Source organism: Euprymna scolopes, chromosome 17 (assembly GCF_053919585.1).
Source record: "Euprymna scolopes isolate OS-2025 chromosome 17, ASM5391958v1, whole genome shotgun sequence".
NCBI classification, from domain to species: domain Eukaryota; kingdom Metazoa; phylum Mollusca; class Cephalopoda; order Sepiida; family Sepiolidae; genus Euprymna; species Euprymna scolopes.
The window spans coordinates 12,439,868-12,457,277 of record NC_136498.1 but is presented as its reverse complement, the minus strand read 5'-3'; positions in this window follow the sequence as shown (position 1 = coordinate 12,457,277).

Here is a 17,410-nt window from a genome sequence, read left to right as displayed (position 1 = left end):
TAGAATTGTACATAGGATTGCATATAGAATTGTATATAGAATTGTATATAGAATTGTATATAGAATTGTATATAGGATTGCATATAGAATTGTACATAGGATTGCATATAGATTTGTATATAGAATTGTATATAGAATTGTATATAGGATTGCATATAGAATTGTATATAGGATTGCATATAGAATTGTACATAGGATTGCATATAGAATTGTATAAAGAATTGTATATAGAATTGTATATAGAATTGTATATAGGATTGCATACAGAATTGTACATAGGATTGCATATAGAATTGTATATAGAATTGTATATAGAATTGTATATTGGATTTTATAGAATTGTATGTAGAATTGTACATATGATTGCATATAGAATTGTATATAGGATTGCATATAGAATTGTATATAGAATTGTATATAGAATTGCATATAGAATTGTACATAGGATTGTATATAGAATTGTATATAGAATTGTATATAGAATTGCATATAGAATTGTATATAGAATTGTATATAGGATTGCATATAGAATTGTATATAGAATTGCATATAGAATTGTATATAGAATTGCATATAGAATTGTACATAGGATTGCATATAGAATTGTATATAGAATTTCATATAGAATTGTACATAGGATTGCATATAGAATTGTATATAGAATTGCATATAGAATTGTACATAGGATTGCATATAGAATTGTATATAGAATTGCATACAGAATTGCACATAGGATTGCATATAGAATTGTATATAGGATGGGATATAGAATTTTATATAACATTGTATATAGGATTGCATATAGAATTGTACATAGGATTGCATATAGAATTGTATATAGAATTTCATATAGAATTGTGCATAGGATTGCATATAGAATTGTATATAGAATTGTATAAAGAATTGTATAAAGACTTGTATATAGGATTGCATATAGAGTTCTACATAGGATTGCATATAGAATTGTATATAGTATTGCATATAGAATTGTATATAGAATTCCATATAGAATTGTATATATAATTGCATATAGAATTGTATATAGAATTGTATATAGGATTTCAAATACACTTGTATATAGAGATTTATATAGAATTGTATATAGAATTGCCTATAGAATTCACTATAGAATTGTATATAGAATTGTATATAGGATTACATATTGAATTGTATATAGAATTGTATAAAGGATTACATATATACCTATATATAGGATTGCATATAGAATTGTATATAGGATTGCATATAGAATTGTATATAGAATTGAATCTAGAATTGTCTATAGAATTATATATAAGATTGCATATAGAATTTTAAATAGAATTATATATAGGATTTCATATAGACCTGTATATAGGATTGGATATAGAATTGTATATAGGATTGCATATAGAATAGTATATAGAATCGTATATAGGATTGCATATAGACTTTTATAAAGAATTATATATAGAAGTTTATATATAATTGTATATAGGATTGCATATAGAATTGTATATAGGATTGCATATAGAATTGTATATAGAATTGTATATAGAATTGCATATAGAATGGTATATAGGATTACATATTGAATTGTATATAGATTTGCATTTAGTATGGTATATAGAATTGCATATAGAATTTTGTATATAAATAATTGTATATAGGATTGCATATATAATTACATATAGCATTGCATATACAATCGTATATAGGATTGAATAGCAAATTGTATATAGGATGGGATATAGAATTTTATATAACATTGTATATAGGATTGCATATAGAATTGTATATATCATTGCATATAGAATTGTATATATAATTGTATAAAGAATTGCATAAAGAATTTTATATAGAATTGTATATAGGATTGCATATAGTATAGAATATAGAATTGTATATAAAATTGCATATAGGATTTTACATAGAATTTTATATTAAATTCCATATAGAATTGTATATACAATTGTATATAGTATTGCGTTTAGAATTGAATAAAGGATTGTATATAGAATTGAATAAAGGATCTCATATAGATTTGTATATAGAATTGAATATATAATTGTATATAGAATTGTATATAGAATTGCATATAGAATAGTATATAGGATTGCATATAGAATTGTATATAGAATTGCATATAAAATTGTATATAGGATTTTATATAGAATTGTATATAGGATTGCATATAGAATTCTATATAGAATTGCGTATAGAATTTTTTGAATAAATAATTGTATATAGAATTGCATGTATAATTGTATATAGAATTGCATATAGAATTGTATATAGGATTGCAAATAGAATTGTATATAGATTTGTATATAGAATAGTATATGGAATTGTATATAGGGTATCATATAGACTTTTATATAGAATAGCATATAGAATTGTATATAGAATCGTATATGGAATTGTACATAGGATTGCATATAGACTTTTATATAGAATTGCATATAGAATTCTATATAGAATTGTATATAGAAATGCATATAGAATTGCATATAGAATTGCATATAGAATTGCCCATAGAATTGTATATAGAGTTCTATATAAAATTGTATATAGGATTGCATATAGAATTGTATATAAGATTGCATATATTATGGTATATAAGATTGTATATAGGATTGCATATTGAATTGTATATAGAATTGTATATAGGATTGCATACAGAATTGTATATAGAATTGCATATAGAATGGTATTAGAAATGCATATAGATGTATATAGAATTGTATATAGAATTGCATATATAATTGTATATAAAATTGCATATAGAATTGTATATAGCATTGCATATAGAATTGTTTATAGAATTGCATATAGAATTGTATATAGGATTGCATATAGAATTGTATATAGGATTGCATATAGAATTGTATATAGGATTGTTACGCAATCACGCAAACAAAAAAAGATGTATGATATACACCAAAAATATAAACAAATGGATGGTCATTTAAGACTTGCGAACATTGTATAATAATTAGTTCGTTAATCTCCCAGAAAATCTTCTCATAGAAAACCTTTCTAGTTTTACCTGTATGGGCGAATATGAAAAGCTTGTTCTTGCTCCCTACCCTAGAACTACTGGGATATAACTGTCCGTGTGAAAAAAAAACAATCTTTTTCTAAATGTGTACCAGCATCTTATAGTGTCTAAACTTGTGACTTATTGATAGACACTGCAAAAGACAAACGTAGGCGTTTGAACTGAAAATCCATCTTGAAAGATATTAAAGGAATTCAAGAGATAAAAAAATATGTGCATTTTGCTCAGACAGAAAGTATTGTGGCCTCTAAAGCATTTCTCATAATGTTCTTGACAACAAGTCTTGTGCCATTGCATAACGTTGGTGGTGAGAAAGCGAAAAAGCATTACTTTCATTCGAAGATAATTTGGAGGAGCAAATTTTTGCTCGAGAGAATTCACAAATTTAATTGGATATATTGTTTATTTATTTGCGAACTTTTATCCTCACTTTCTAGTTGTTATTTCACCAGAGACTAAGTTAGCCAAAGCATGGTGAGACAACAACAACTATGGAAGGTAGTAATTACTGAGGATACAGTTGAAACACAGTATTCCTATCCCCTCGCGATTTACCACATGACGAAGGGCAGAGAAATAGTTGTGCGAAACGTTGTGAAACAACAGCTAGAAGACGAGGATAATAGTCCGCAAATAAATAAATTATTTAATAAATAAATAAATAAACAAATAAATAAATACAAAAACAAACAAATAAATAAATAAATAAATAAATAAATAAACAAACAATTAAATAAATAAACAAATAAACAAATAAAAAAAAAATAAATAAATAAACACATAAATAAATAAATAAACAGATAAATAAATACATAAACAACTAAACAAATAAACAAATAAATAAATAAACAAATAAATAAACAAATAATAAAAAACAACTAAAAAATAAACAAATAAATAAATAAATAAATAAACAAATAAACAAATAAATAAATAAACAAATAAATAAATAAATAAATAAACAGATAAATAAATAAATATATAAATAAACAAATAAATAAATAAATAAACAAATTCATAAATAAGCAATAAAAAAAGAATAGATAAACAAATAAATAAATAAATTATTAAATAAATAAATAAATAAACAAATAAACACATAAAAATAAATTAAATAATAAATGAATAAATAAACAAATAAAGAAATAGATAAACAAATAATAAATAAATAAATAAATTCATAAATAAACAAATAAATAAAAAAATAGATAAATATATAAATAAATAAATAAATAAACAAACAAATAAATAAATAAGTAACTAAATAAATAAACAAATAAATAAATAAACAAATAAATAAAGAGATAAATAAACAAATAAATAAAGAAACAAATAAATTAATCAATAAATAGATAAACAAATACACTAATAAATATATAAACAAATAAATAAATAAACAAAAAATAAACAAATAATAAAAAAACAAATAAACAAATAAATAATTAAATAAATAAACAAAAATAAAATAACAAAAAATAAATAAAGAGACAAATAAATAAATAAACGAATTAATAAACAAATAAATAAATAAACAAATAAATAAATATATAAAAAAAAATTAAAAAATAAATAAAGAAATAAACAAATTAATAAATAAACAAACAAATAAATAAACAAACAAACAAATAAATAAATAAATAAACAAACAAATAAATTAATAAATACATAAACAAACAAAAAAATAAACAAACAAATAAATAAATAAATAAATAAGTAAATAAACAAGCAAATATATACATAAATAAAAAAATCAATAAATAAACAAACAAACAAATAAATAAATAAATAAACAAACAAATAAATAAATAAATAAACACATAAAAAAATAAACAAATAAATTAACTAACAAATAAATAAACAAACAAATAAATAAATAAACAAACAAATAAATAAATAAATAAACAAAAAAACAAATAAATAAACAAACTAATAAATAAATAAACGAATAAATAAACAAACAAATAAATAAATAAACAAATAAATAAATAAATAAATAAATAAACAAATAAATAAAAAATACACAAGTAAATAAACACATAAATAAAGAAGTAAACAAATTATAGTTAAACAAATAAATAAGTAGATAAACAAATTCATAAATAAACAAATAAACAAATAAGTAGATAAACAAATAAATAAATAAACAAACAAATTCATAAATAAACAAATAAACAAATAAGTAATAAACAAATAAATAAATAAACAAATTCATACATAAACAAATAAATAAAAAAATAGATTAACAAATAAATAAATAAACAAATAAATAAATAAACAAATAAACAAATAAGTAGATAAACAAATAAATAAATAAATAAACAAATTCATACATAAACAAATAAATAAATAAATAGATAAACAATAAATAAATGAATAAACAAACAATAAATAAATAAACAAATAAATAAATAAACAAATAAACAAATAAATAAATAGGCAAATAAATAAATAAACAAATAAATAAATAAATAAACAAATAAATAATAGGTAAATAAACAATTAGATAAATAAACAAATAAATAAATAAACAAATAAATAAATAAACAAATAAACAAATAAATAAATAAATAAAAAATAAATAAATAAACAAATAAACTAATAAATATATAAACAAATAAATAAATAAATAAACAAACAAATAAATTAATAAATAAGCAAATAATAAAAAATAAACAAATAAACAAATAAATAATTAAATAAATAAACAAAAAAAATAAATTACAAATAAATAAATAAATAAAAACGCAAATCAATGAATAAACAAATAAATAAATAAAAAAATTGTTAAACAAGGATAGGCTCGCAACGTCTCTTCTGTGGGAGAGAGGTTGCAGGGTACAGAAAAAGGCATCCCCCACTAAGCAACGGAGGCTATTTTGTACTCTGTCAAGGCAGGATAGGCTGTTTTTGCAGCTCCTGCCCAGATATGGCGGCAGTATTCCATCCTTCGACGTACTTGGCTTTTATATAGATAGAGAATTGCATCAGTAGTGAAATATCTTCTGGAGCGGTAGACGGATCCCGTCATCTTTCCAGCGACCTTGGCAACAGACTTGATGTACGTGTTCCATTTCAGATCAGGAGTAAAGGACAAAACCAGAAGCTTGTCAATACAGGGGGCTTCTCCTAGACGAGAGCCATCCATTTCAATTGATACCAGATGGGGATCAGAGCGTTGATGATGCAAAGATAGGGGTTTGGTTTTAGATGCATTAAAGGTAACCAGCCACGTCTTCCCCCACTGAACCACGCGCCCGAGATCAAAGGAGAGAGAATCATTTACAGCCTTTGATGTGTTGCCGTAGATGGTTGTGTCATCAGCATAGATGTCAACGAATGATTTAAGTATGTGTTTAGGGAGGTCATTGATGTAGATCAGGAAGAGAGTTGGACCCAGGATTGACCCTTGAGGGACTCTAGCATTAATACTGCAGGCCTCTGATTTTTGTCCATCGACCACTACTCTTATGAGCCTATCGGAGAGAAATGATTTAATGATTGATGAAACATTTCCAGCTATACCGTAGCTGGAAATCTTGTGAAGTAGGCTCTTATGCCATAGCTTATCGAAGGCCTTTGATATGTCAAGAGCAATTGCCCTAGAAAGGAAGCCTTTGTCAAGAGATTCACTAATCCTGTGAGATATAACCGTTAGCACATCTGCGGTAGATCTTGCAGAACGGAAACCATATTGTGTGTCACTAAGAAGATTGTTTCGGCTGAGGTGGTTTACTATTTCTCTATTTAATATGGATTTGTTTATGAGATATTGTAATTCATCCGATCAAAGAATATCTTATGAAAACTTCTAGTAAAACTATAACTTTTATTTAAACAGGTTTATCAGTGGTATTCAGACCCAAAGTAAGTTTGAAAGATGTGTGAGCTGTTCGACCCCCAGGGAGTAAAATTGCAGCAATCCAGAACGTGCTACAGCTAAGGTTATTTCCTTTCTCTGCCTAACTTTCGCCAGCATTAAATTGGTGGCAAAAGTTTTCGCAGTTCGTCTTGGTTCATTTAAAAAATAAAATCCCCCTTTCTTATGGGCCACTTACTCAATAATTGCTCTATATACACCTTCTTTGTCTGGCAAAAGTTTCAGCACGTTTTCATCAATGAGTTTGTCAGCGAATGAATAACATATTAAATAGTTTCTCGCAAAACGTATGTGAGTATGTTAATTACTTTACTTTGATGAGTTTAAGGTAAGCAAGATTTGCAAATTCCCTCCCATGGGATCACGTGGTCTTCAATAACATCAGAGCAGAATTATAAATTTCTTCGCTAAATTCTATTTCTCTCTCAGGGAATCTTGGTTGTTACTGAAATTTTTAGTACGCAAAAAAATCATCCTTATATTTCTGCCATAATGCTAATGGATTGCTTACTTCACAAGTTTTGAGGATTATTTCAAAAAGGATTCTTAGAGAAACAGGTGTGCGTGACACTGAAACCTAAGCCATGGTCGTCTTCTGACAAATTCAAGGCTAAACAGGCTTCTCTGTAAATGTAAAATGTTAGTCAAACAATAGTTCTTTAAAATTAAAATGAAGTCGGAAATGAAAATGAAGTCGGTCTTCTTATTCCATGCGAGAGTCTTCATGTGTAATAAGATGGAACCTGATTATAAATAAGAGGGGTTCTTTTCAAAATTATCTCCTTCACACAAATGAAAAATACAGTTAGAGTTGTGTCATAACGGGCGACTTAGGTAGAATTTTCTTTTGTGAAATAAAATCTCTTAGCATTTATAAGAAACACTAGAAGCTACTAGATTGGAGGATACCCGAAATGCCCCATTAGTGTCGATATATTTAGCAAGTTCATGTCAAGAAACTTAATCTATAAAATTTTCTTTTTGTAGGGAAGCCATGACTGCATCCGATCCCTTATTTATGTATTTGACAATATATGTGATATATTTCACAGAATTGTAAAATTCAACATTTATGGAGAATCGAATGTCTTTGTAAATAAGCGAGATTTAGGTGCAATCCGCCTATTGTCAGCCTCATTCAGGCCAACCATAGTTTCAAAGCCACCATTTTCAGGCGATTTTCTCCTATAAGAGAGATAACCATTCTCACTGACTTGAGTTTCAAGTAGAAAGTTTTTAGGGTATCTTTTGTACATTGGCCATAAACAATACAAGGTGAATTTTATTGATATTACCACAAGGTGATTCTATTATTTAAAATAGAGTTGGATGTTTGTATATTAGTGTAGCAGAAGCAGCAATAACTAAAATGAGGGAAAAAAGAGCTTACCTCGGGTATGTCTGTTGTGTCACAAGTTGGGGGGAAAAAGAGAATTCCAAGATGGCGTCCGGGGGTTTTTATTAGCATTTACCCCATGCAACTCTCGGAAAATCACGTTTCTGTCTCATGTGATTATGCAAATGGATAATTCCCGGCCACTATAAAAGCAGGAGGCTAGAGACGAGTCGGCAGTGTCCTGCAAACTGTGTGTGTGGGTATTTCTGGCGATTGGAGTGTGTCTTCTTTTACCACGGTTATCACGGACAGGAATTCCCTCTCTTCTGGAGGTGGGCGATATTGACTATTTTGAAGTTGTACTGTTGCTGACAGAACATTTATTTATTTATTTTTTTTTGCCTACTACATTTTTGTTTCAAGCTATTTCGGCCCGAATATGGCGAAGGTGCGGATAAGCAGTGATATTATCAAGCCGTTCTCTGGCGAGGGAGACGTTGTAGCGTGGCTGAAAAAAGTGAGACTTGTCGCACAACTTCAGCAGGTGGATGACGTAGCGAGTCTGCTACCTTTATACCTGGAAGGCGATGCACTGGCCCTCTACATGGAAATGGAGGAGGACAAACAAAAGAAAATAGACTAGATTGAGGCTCGATTAAAGGAGGCATTTACTGATGACGCGTTTGCAGCATATAGAAAAATAACTATGGTTAGATGGGCTGGTGAACGTGTGGATGTGTACGCCAACAAAATCAGGCAGTTGGTTGGATTGGCCGGATTCACAGGAGAAAGCTCAGAGAGACTCACAAAATTAATTTTTGTCACTGGATTCCCTGACACCATCTCAATTGCTCTTCAACAGGTGCCGAACATCAAAGCCCTGACCATGGGGGAGTTAATGTCGAGAGCGAGAATTTTGACGACGACTGGCGAACAAAATCAGAATGTGGTTGCGGCCACACGCTCACCCAACAACAGGGCCCAGAATAATCCTGTTAATTTGACCTGTTTCAAATGCAATGTTAAAGGCCACCTTGCAAGGGACTGTCGAAAACGTGGAACACGGTGTTACCGTTGCGGTGAGAGTGGACACTGGGCTCGGAACTGCTCGGGAAACGAGCAAGGGGAGGACGCATAAGCGCCAGTCTCCTTCCCAACCAAGATGTGAACACGACGCTCCCGGTGATAAGCATCCATGTTGACGGGACGCGATGTTTGGCGCTTATTGATACAGGATGCCCCAGGACAATTTTACATGCAGACCGATGCCGGTCTTGGAGAAAAACAAACGTAAATGTCAACACAATTGGTGGAATGTCCCATGCGTGCTGCGGTGTTGGAACGGTCTCTGTATCCACTGATGAAGGTGTGTCTGCCAGAGTCGATGTGTTGGTGGTGCATGGCAAGCCACTGGGATTTGACTTGCTTCTAGGGATCGACGCCATAAAAGCTCTAGGAGGTGTCGTTGTCAAGCCTACAGGATCAGTGCGGCTGGGCGCCAGGAAAAGTATTAAATGCGCAGCCATTTCTATCGATGAACCAGATTTCACTGCTACCTTTGACCATCAAAACCGAACGTGGACCGCATCGTGGAAATGGTCTGTGGACCACCCCCCTGAAAGGCTGCATAATCGAGTGTCAGAGTACCCAGTGCCAGCAGAAATTCGTGAAGAATACACGCAGGAGCTCCACACCTGGATAGATAATGGTTGGCTCGTGCCATACCCAGAGGATAAATTGGGACCCCCCAAAGGTCTAATTCCCCTGATGACTGTGATACAGCAGAACAAAGCCAAAGTGCGCCCGGTAATGGACTAGCGGGAGCTAAATCATTGCGTAGACGCATTTACGGCCAACGCAGATGTTTGTGCGGCTAAGCTGCGTGAGTGGAGACAAAAAGGTGCTAACGTGTCTCTACTGGACCTCAGAAGAGCATACCTACAAGTCCGGGTCCATGAGACACTGTGGCCATACCAGACTGTGGAAATCGATTGGGAAAAAATACTGTCTGACCCGTCTGGGGTTTGGTTTGAATGTGGCTCCCTTGATAATGAGAGCAATTGTCAGCGAAGTACTATCTCAGGAAGAAGTTATAAGCCGCGCAGCATCTGCTTACATTGATGACATTTTGTTTCAATGAAGACGTGGTGCCCGCGACCCGTGTGAGAGAACACCTCGCGCAGTTCGGGTTGGAGTGCAAGAACCCGGAGCAGTTGAAGGACGGTGCACGGGTGCTGGGATTGGCAGTCAGGATGGAACGCAATGAACTGCGGTGGAAGCGAGGAAATGCAATTCCGGAGGCTCCCAGTATTGTTACGCGATGAACAATCTTTTCCCTGTGTGGTCGACTTGTCGGGCACTTTCCGGTGTGCGGTTGGCTTCGTGTGGCTTGCGGAATACTCAGAAGGAGAGTAAGTTCGGTAACGAAGGGCTGGGATGATGAAGCAAGGGACGCCGTACTACATCGTATGATGTTCGAAACCTTAAAATCTGCACAGCAGAACGATCCGGCACAGGGAAATTGGTGTGTGGACGGCAAAGAGCTGAATGTATGGGTCGATGCTAGCTCCCTAGCAATTGGGGCAGCCTTGGAGATGTGTGAAACTGTGCTGGAAGATGCATGTTGGCTGCGACCTGAAGATGACTCTCAACATATCAACTTGGCTGAACTGGATGCCGTATTGAAAGGCATCAATTTGGCTCTCCAGTGGCAGAGCAAGGTGCTACACATAAAGACAGATTCTGTTTGCGTATACCATTGGGTCTCAGACACGCTAACTGGAAAGGCGCGAGTACGCACCAAAGCAGCAAGCGAGATGCTTATTAGGAGGCGATTAAGCACTCTTAAGGAGCTCGTGAAAGAGTACGGGCTGACAGTGGATGTGACGCTGGTTCCATCAGCACGAAACATTGCTGACCGACTGACACGAGTGCCACAGCGGTGGGTTGAGGCAATGAAAAAGAAAAACGGTCTTGACCCAGTGATAGGCGCGGTCCACACAGACGAGCTGGATGAGAGTCAAATCATGGCTATTCACAAAGATAGTGGACATCCGGGGGTGCGACGCACTACCTACTTTGTCAGGAGAAGATGTCCAACCACGACAAAAGCAACTGTCAGAACGGTCATACAGAAATGCGAGGAATGTCAGTCCATTGACCCAGCGCCAGTCAGGTGGGAAAAGGGAAAGCTGGAAGTTAACGAGAATTGGCAGAGAATTGGAATGGATATCACGCATTATGGCACCTTCCATTTTTTAACTTTAACAGGCTGTGGTCCATCGCGTTTCTCCATTTGGAGGAAATTGGCAAGGCAGGACTCGGCAAGCGTGATTCATCAGTTGGAGGCAGTGTTCCTCGAGCGTGGCGCGCCGCATGAACTCCTTTTAGACAATGACACAGCTTTCTGCAGCAATATGTTCCAAGCATTTGCATGTAAATGGGGAGTTCACTTGCGATTCCGCTGTGCATACGCTCCAGCCGGGAATGGCATAGCGGAGCGATGTCATCGTACAGTGAAACGAATAGCGGCTAGAATGTGTTGTCCCATACAGGAGGCTGTCTACTGGTATAACATCACACCAAGAGACGACACATCTCCCTCCACTGCGCCTGCCAATAGGATTTATCAATATGAAGTTCGAGTAAAGGAGACCAATCTCGCAACTGCGTCCCCAGGTCCCAAGAACAGCTTTTACCAGGTTGGAGATCGCGTATGGGTCAGAAGACCGCAAAATCGATGTACCACGAGGTTCGGCAAGGGTGAGGTGACCAAGGTGATCAGCCCTCAGTCAATTTTGGTGGACGGTGTGCCTCGTCACGTGAAGGATTTGCGCCCTCGCCATTATGTTGTTACATCGGAGGAAGAGGGAGACTCAGACAGTATGATGTCTTCTGAAAAGACAGAGAGTATGATGCAGGACGACGAAGAGGATTTTGAGCCATATAATGTACATACTGAAGAAGCGGAGGAAGGACCACCCGTCTTGCCTCTACGAAGGAGTACCCGACAGAAACGAATACTGCCCCCCTGCCCTGATTGTGAAACACCGCCTATGGAGCAGACTGGTGGCAATAATGGCGATGAGGAGGATGGCAGGGAGGAAGTGCTGCCTCCGGTTCTTCGGAGAAGTACCAGACAGAGACGACTGCCCCCCTGCCCCATTTGTGATCATGAGATCAGGGGGGAGTGTAGCAGAAGCAGCAATAACTAAAATGAGGGAAAAAAGAGCTTACCTCGGGTATGTCTGTTGTGTCACCAGTTGGGGGGAAAAAGAGAATTCCAAGATGGCGTCCGGGGGTTTTTATTAGCATTTACCCCATGCAACTCTCGGAAAATCACGTTTCTGTCTCATGTGATTATGCAAATGGATAATTCCCGGCCACTATAAAAGCAGGAGGCTAGAGACGAGTCGGCAGTGTCCTGCAAACTGTGTGTGTGGGTATTTCTGGCGATTGGAGTGTGTCTTCTTTTACCACGGTTATCACGGACAGGAATTCCCTCTCTTCTGGAGGTGGGCGATATTGACTATTTTGAAGTTGTACTGTTGCTGACAGAACATTTATTTATTTTTTTTTTTTTGCCTACTACATTTTTGTTTCAATTAGGTAACAGCTAATATAATGGAATCAATTGAATTGCAGTTAATTTGCTGACAAGCTTTTCTTTTGCCACTCAATTGTGTACCTGTTAATTTTCTGGCACCTTTTATAATCTGCGTTATATGGTAATATTGAAAAGTACAAATAAAGTTTTTTTTCATTATTCTAAACTTCTTTAAGTAATTTAGTTTTCTCTCAAGTTTTTAATGAGATTTACTTTTGCGAAACAGGAAAATCTTAAAAGAAAGAATAAACTAGCATGAGTACAACGTCATATAATGATGTAAATAAGTTTTAGAGTCTAAATAGTTTAATTTCATCACCAAATTTACCGACTACTTAGTAATTGTAGCAATATTAATATCAGATCAAACTGTATTATCTCCCTTCAAATAGTGCTTTCCCTACTAAGAGGTGAGATGGTTTATTGCCGGGTGACTAAAGCGCCCTCACCTGACAATGTATAGCTTCAATAGTGTAAAAAGTAAAAGAGAAATAGAAAAAAAAGGTAAGTGTAATCTGAAAGACCAACTAGGAAGTTACCTTTAAAAAGTTGGTTTTAGGGGTAGTCAGATATGCTGCTAATGAACACTGCATTTCTATTTGGCGCTGACAAATAGTTTTCAGGATAATAAGTCGGCATTTTCCCCATGTTTTATGTGGTATTGAACCGCAGCGGCCATCTTGTTTCTTGTTACATAACTCACATAACGCATAATTTAATCAGGAAGCGGGCAAAAACGAAAGTAAACAAACGTAACATCAAAACAGAAACGACGTAATGGAATTAGTTTTGTTTTTATTAAACGCAGAGGAAAAATGCGCAAGCAAAAATTGGAATGTTTATTTATCATCTGCTCATGTAAAAATACAGTGTGTGTGTGTGTGTGTGTGCGTGATTACATATATTTACAAATAACCGTTCCCTCCCCCATATAAAGAATGTATCGCTTCCAAGACACTAGTACTCATCATAATCAAAGCATTAAACCCGTAGTATAAACCCCAAACCTAAACCTAAACCTAACCATAAACCATATGCTCTAATCTAAACCCGAAACATAACTTAAACTCTAACCCTAAGCTCTGATATGTCGATTTTCCTTTTTAATTATTTCGTTTCTACAACCGTAACAAGAAACAAAATGTACGCCGCGTTACACTACTATATGAAACATGAGGAAAATTTCGACCTTGTCATCGTAAAAACTTGTCAGCGTTAAATTTAAATGCTATATTCGTTCACACCACACCCGATTATCCCTAAAAATAACTTCAAAACGTTGATATTCGAGTGCACAAATAAAACATTTTAAAAAATCTCAAAATATTAAATGTTCTATCAGCGAAAAATAAGTTGTGAAAAGTTTGTGTCGAAAATTGTCTGAAATTCTGATCCTCTTTTTTGCCTTCACTTTAAAAAGTGAAATTATTGGACACAATATGATTTTAACATTTACAAGTGAAGCATGTATGCCTCCCCCGTTAGTGCACAGTCAATGAGGTATAAAAAATAAGTAAGTTCAGCATCCCCCTACATTTAGTTCCAAAAGTTACCAGAAGACGTAAAATTCTTGTAAAAATGAAACAAACGGTGCAGTTCTATGCCCTAACATATGTAAATTTGAGTTCTGTACCATGCAAAAAAGGTTAACCATGTGCTTTAGTCCGCAAGGCCTTTACATATTTAAATTTGAGTTCAGCATCATGCAAAGCTACTAAATAGACATACACAGAAAATTTTGGATAAAAGTAGTCCCAAAATTGGAGTCTTTTATTAGCACAAAAAGAGCCCCTGGGGCACACCCAAGAGTTATCTCGAAGTATAGACAATCACAATTATATAGAAATCAGTTAGTTACAACGTTTTGAAAGTTTGATAAAAATCCAACGCATCAATTTTTTTAATAAGCACAAAAGTGTAAATTTTAGCAATTTTAGCCCGAAAGGCACCTGTAGAGAGGCAACTAGAGTTTTTACCGGAAAATCCGTTCTGTCACTTTTTTACTCATATCATGTTTTATGTTTGTGCAGAATTTTAAAAAATTCCAAAGCGTAGTTATTGAGAATAGTGTGGACAAACGAACGGACGAAAGTTAATTTACAGGTCAACTCCTCCTTTTGTCGGAGTACCAATAAATAAATAAAAAATAATAATCAATATAATAAAGTTCAACGTCTGTGTGTCTGTCTGTCTATATACGAAAAGGCTCATATATTGTTATATTAAACTGACCACATACAATGATGGAAGAAATAGAAAGGATAAATAATGGGTATGATAATGTCACCCCCACTAAAGAAAGTGGGGTTTCACAATGACGTCTTAGTTTTTACCTTATTTCTTCTTTGCTGTTTCTGCGATTCTTCTTTCCTTTTATTAAACTTATTTTTCTTTTACAAATGATTCAGCAGTTATCAAGGCCCGGAGGCAACTCGAGGATAAGGATTAATGAAAGTATAGTAGTTAATGGGACACTATCGTTGTAATCGTTAGTAGTGGAAATTTGGAAAAGTGGACGACTAAAGGAGACGGCGCATCAAGAACTTGTTTACGTTGGACTTAAAGACAACCATATTGTAGTCGGTTGGAAAGCAGAGAAACGAAAGATATTTCAACAGGCGTGCAGTTCTAAGTAAAAAGCTTTGTTTATGGAATCTACGTTAAAATTTAAGCACAGATAAAGAGTGGGGGAAATTGTTGATAGTGGTTTCAGTTAGACAAGTGTTTTTCGTGAAAGTTTGTCGAAGGGGACCATAGATTGGAGCTCGGCCGAGCACTTGCCATGAAAATAACGATAAAGCAGAGATAGGCTCCCAATGCCCCTTCTGTCAGAAATGGGTTGCGGGTAAGAGAAAAGGCATCCCTCTAATAGGCTACGAAGTCTACTTTGAAGATGCGGCAACAGTACTCAATCCTTGGACGTACTTGACTCTTATACAGAAAGAGAATTGCATCAGCAGTGAGACATCTATTGGAGCGGTAGAACGGTCTCATCACTTTCGAATCGACCATGGAAACAGATTTGATGTACATGTTTCATTTCAGATCAGGAGGAAAGGTCAGATCTAGAAACTTTTAAAAACATAGAGCCTTCCCAAAGACGAAAGCTATTCATTTTAATTGATGCCAGACAGGAACGAGTGTTTATTATGTAAAGATAGAAGCTTCGTTTTAGATGGATTAAGTTAATTAGACACCTCTTTCCTAGTGTACCATGTTCTCAATATCAGAGGAGAGAGAATAAGAGAGAACTTGTTCGTTTACGGCCTTTAAAGTGTTGCCAGTGATTGTAGTGCCGTCTGCATGAATTTATATGATATTAGGATCTGATTTGGGATCTCATTAATGATGACCAGGAAGAAAGTTTAACAGAGGATTGGATCCCTGAGGGACTCCAACATTAATGCTGTGAGTTTCGGGTTTCTGCCCATCAACCACTACTCATATGAACCTATCAGAGATAAGTTGAGAATACATTTCCAGCTATATTTGTGGAGTAGACTTTTATACCATATCCTATCAAAGACTTTTGATATGCCAAGAGCAACTGCTCTAGAGAGGAACTTTCCGTCGAAGGATTCACCTAACTCATGAGATATAACCGTCAGCAGATCTGTGTAGATTTAGCAGAACACAAAAAAAACCTTTGCATGCCACTAAGGAGATTATTTTTGGTGTGTCGGTTTACTACTTCTCTATTTAACAGATTCAAGCAACTTACTTATGATACAGAGAAGACTTATTGGTCTGTAATGACCGCTCACCCGAATTCTTAAATACGGGGCATACTGATAAGCTTTTCCAAGGTGTTAGGGAGCAATTCTCCTTAAGAAAACGCTTAAACATCTTTGTAAGTATAGGAACTAGTTCTGGTTGAAGCTTTTTAGCACTATAATTGGAATGCCGTCAGGGCAAGTTGTTTTACTGGAATCAAGGTTTTTGATTAGCTTGGCAATATCACGCACAGATATTTGAATGTCGAATAGCGGAACTTTCAAATACAGGAGGAAATGCTGGAGAGGCAGTGGTGATCTTTATCGTAGAGGGTAGAATTAGCTGCAAAGTTATTGGCAAAGTGTTGTTTTTTGTCTGATGTTGACGAGATTACGTCAGATCCATTGATGATACTGGGATAGAGCACACGCTTCTATTCAGGACCCTGTTTGCTATTTACTATAACTGGTGGGAATACAACCGCTGCTCAACTACTTTGGACTTAACGGACTGAGCATACAACTCTCTAGCGGTCTTTATTACACCTTTATAGTGGCTGCTGGCAGGCCTGAAAACAGCTGGTTTTTGATGTTTTCATATCATTGGCGCTGCAACCGAACAGATAATATCATTGAAATAAAACCCTTAGATTTAATCTTTGATCTCAACTAGTTTCGTTTTTATTTATTTATTTATTACTACTAGGTACGGGAAATTCTAATGGCTGCTTCGATATGTAACCTGGTTTTGTAACGCCGGCTAATGATAATATTTTAAAAATTTTCGGTTACTTTTTTTATTATGTTTAAAAAATTACAGCTTACAGTTAATTTCTCA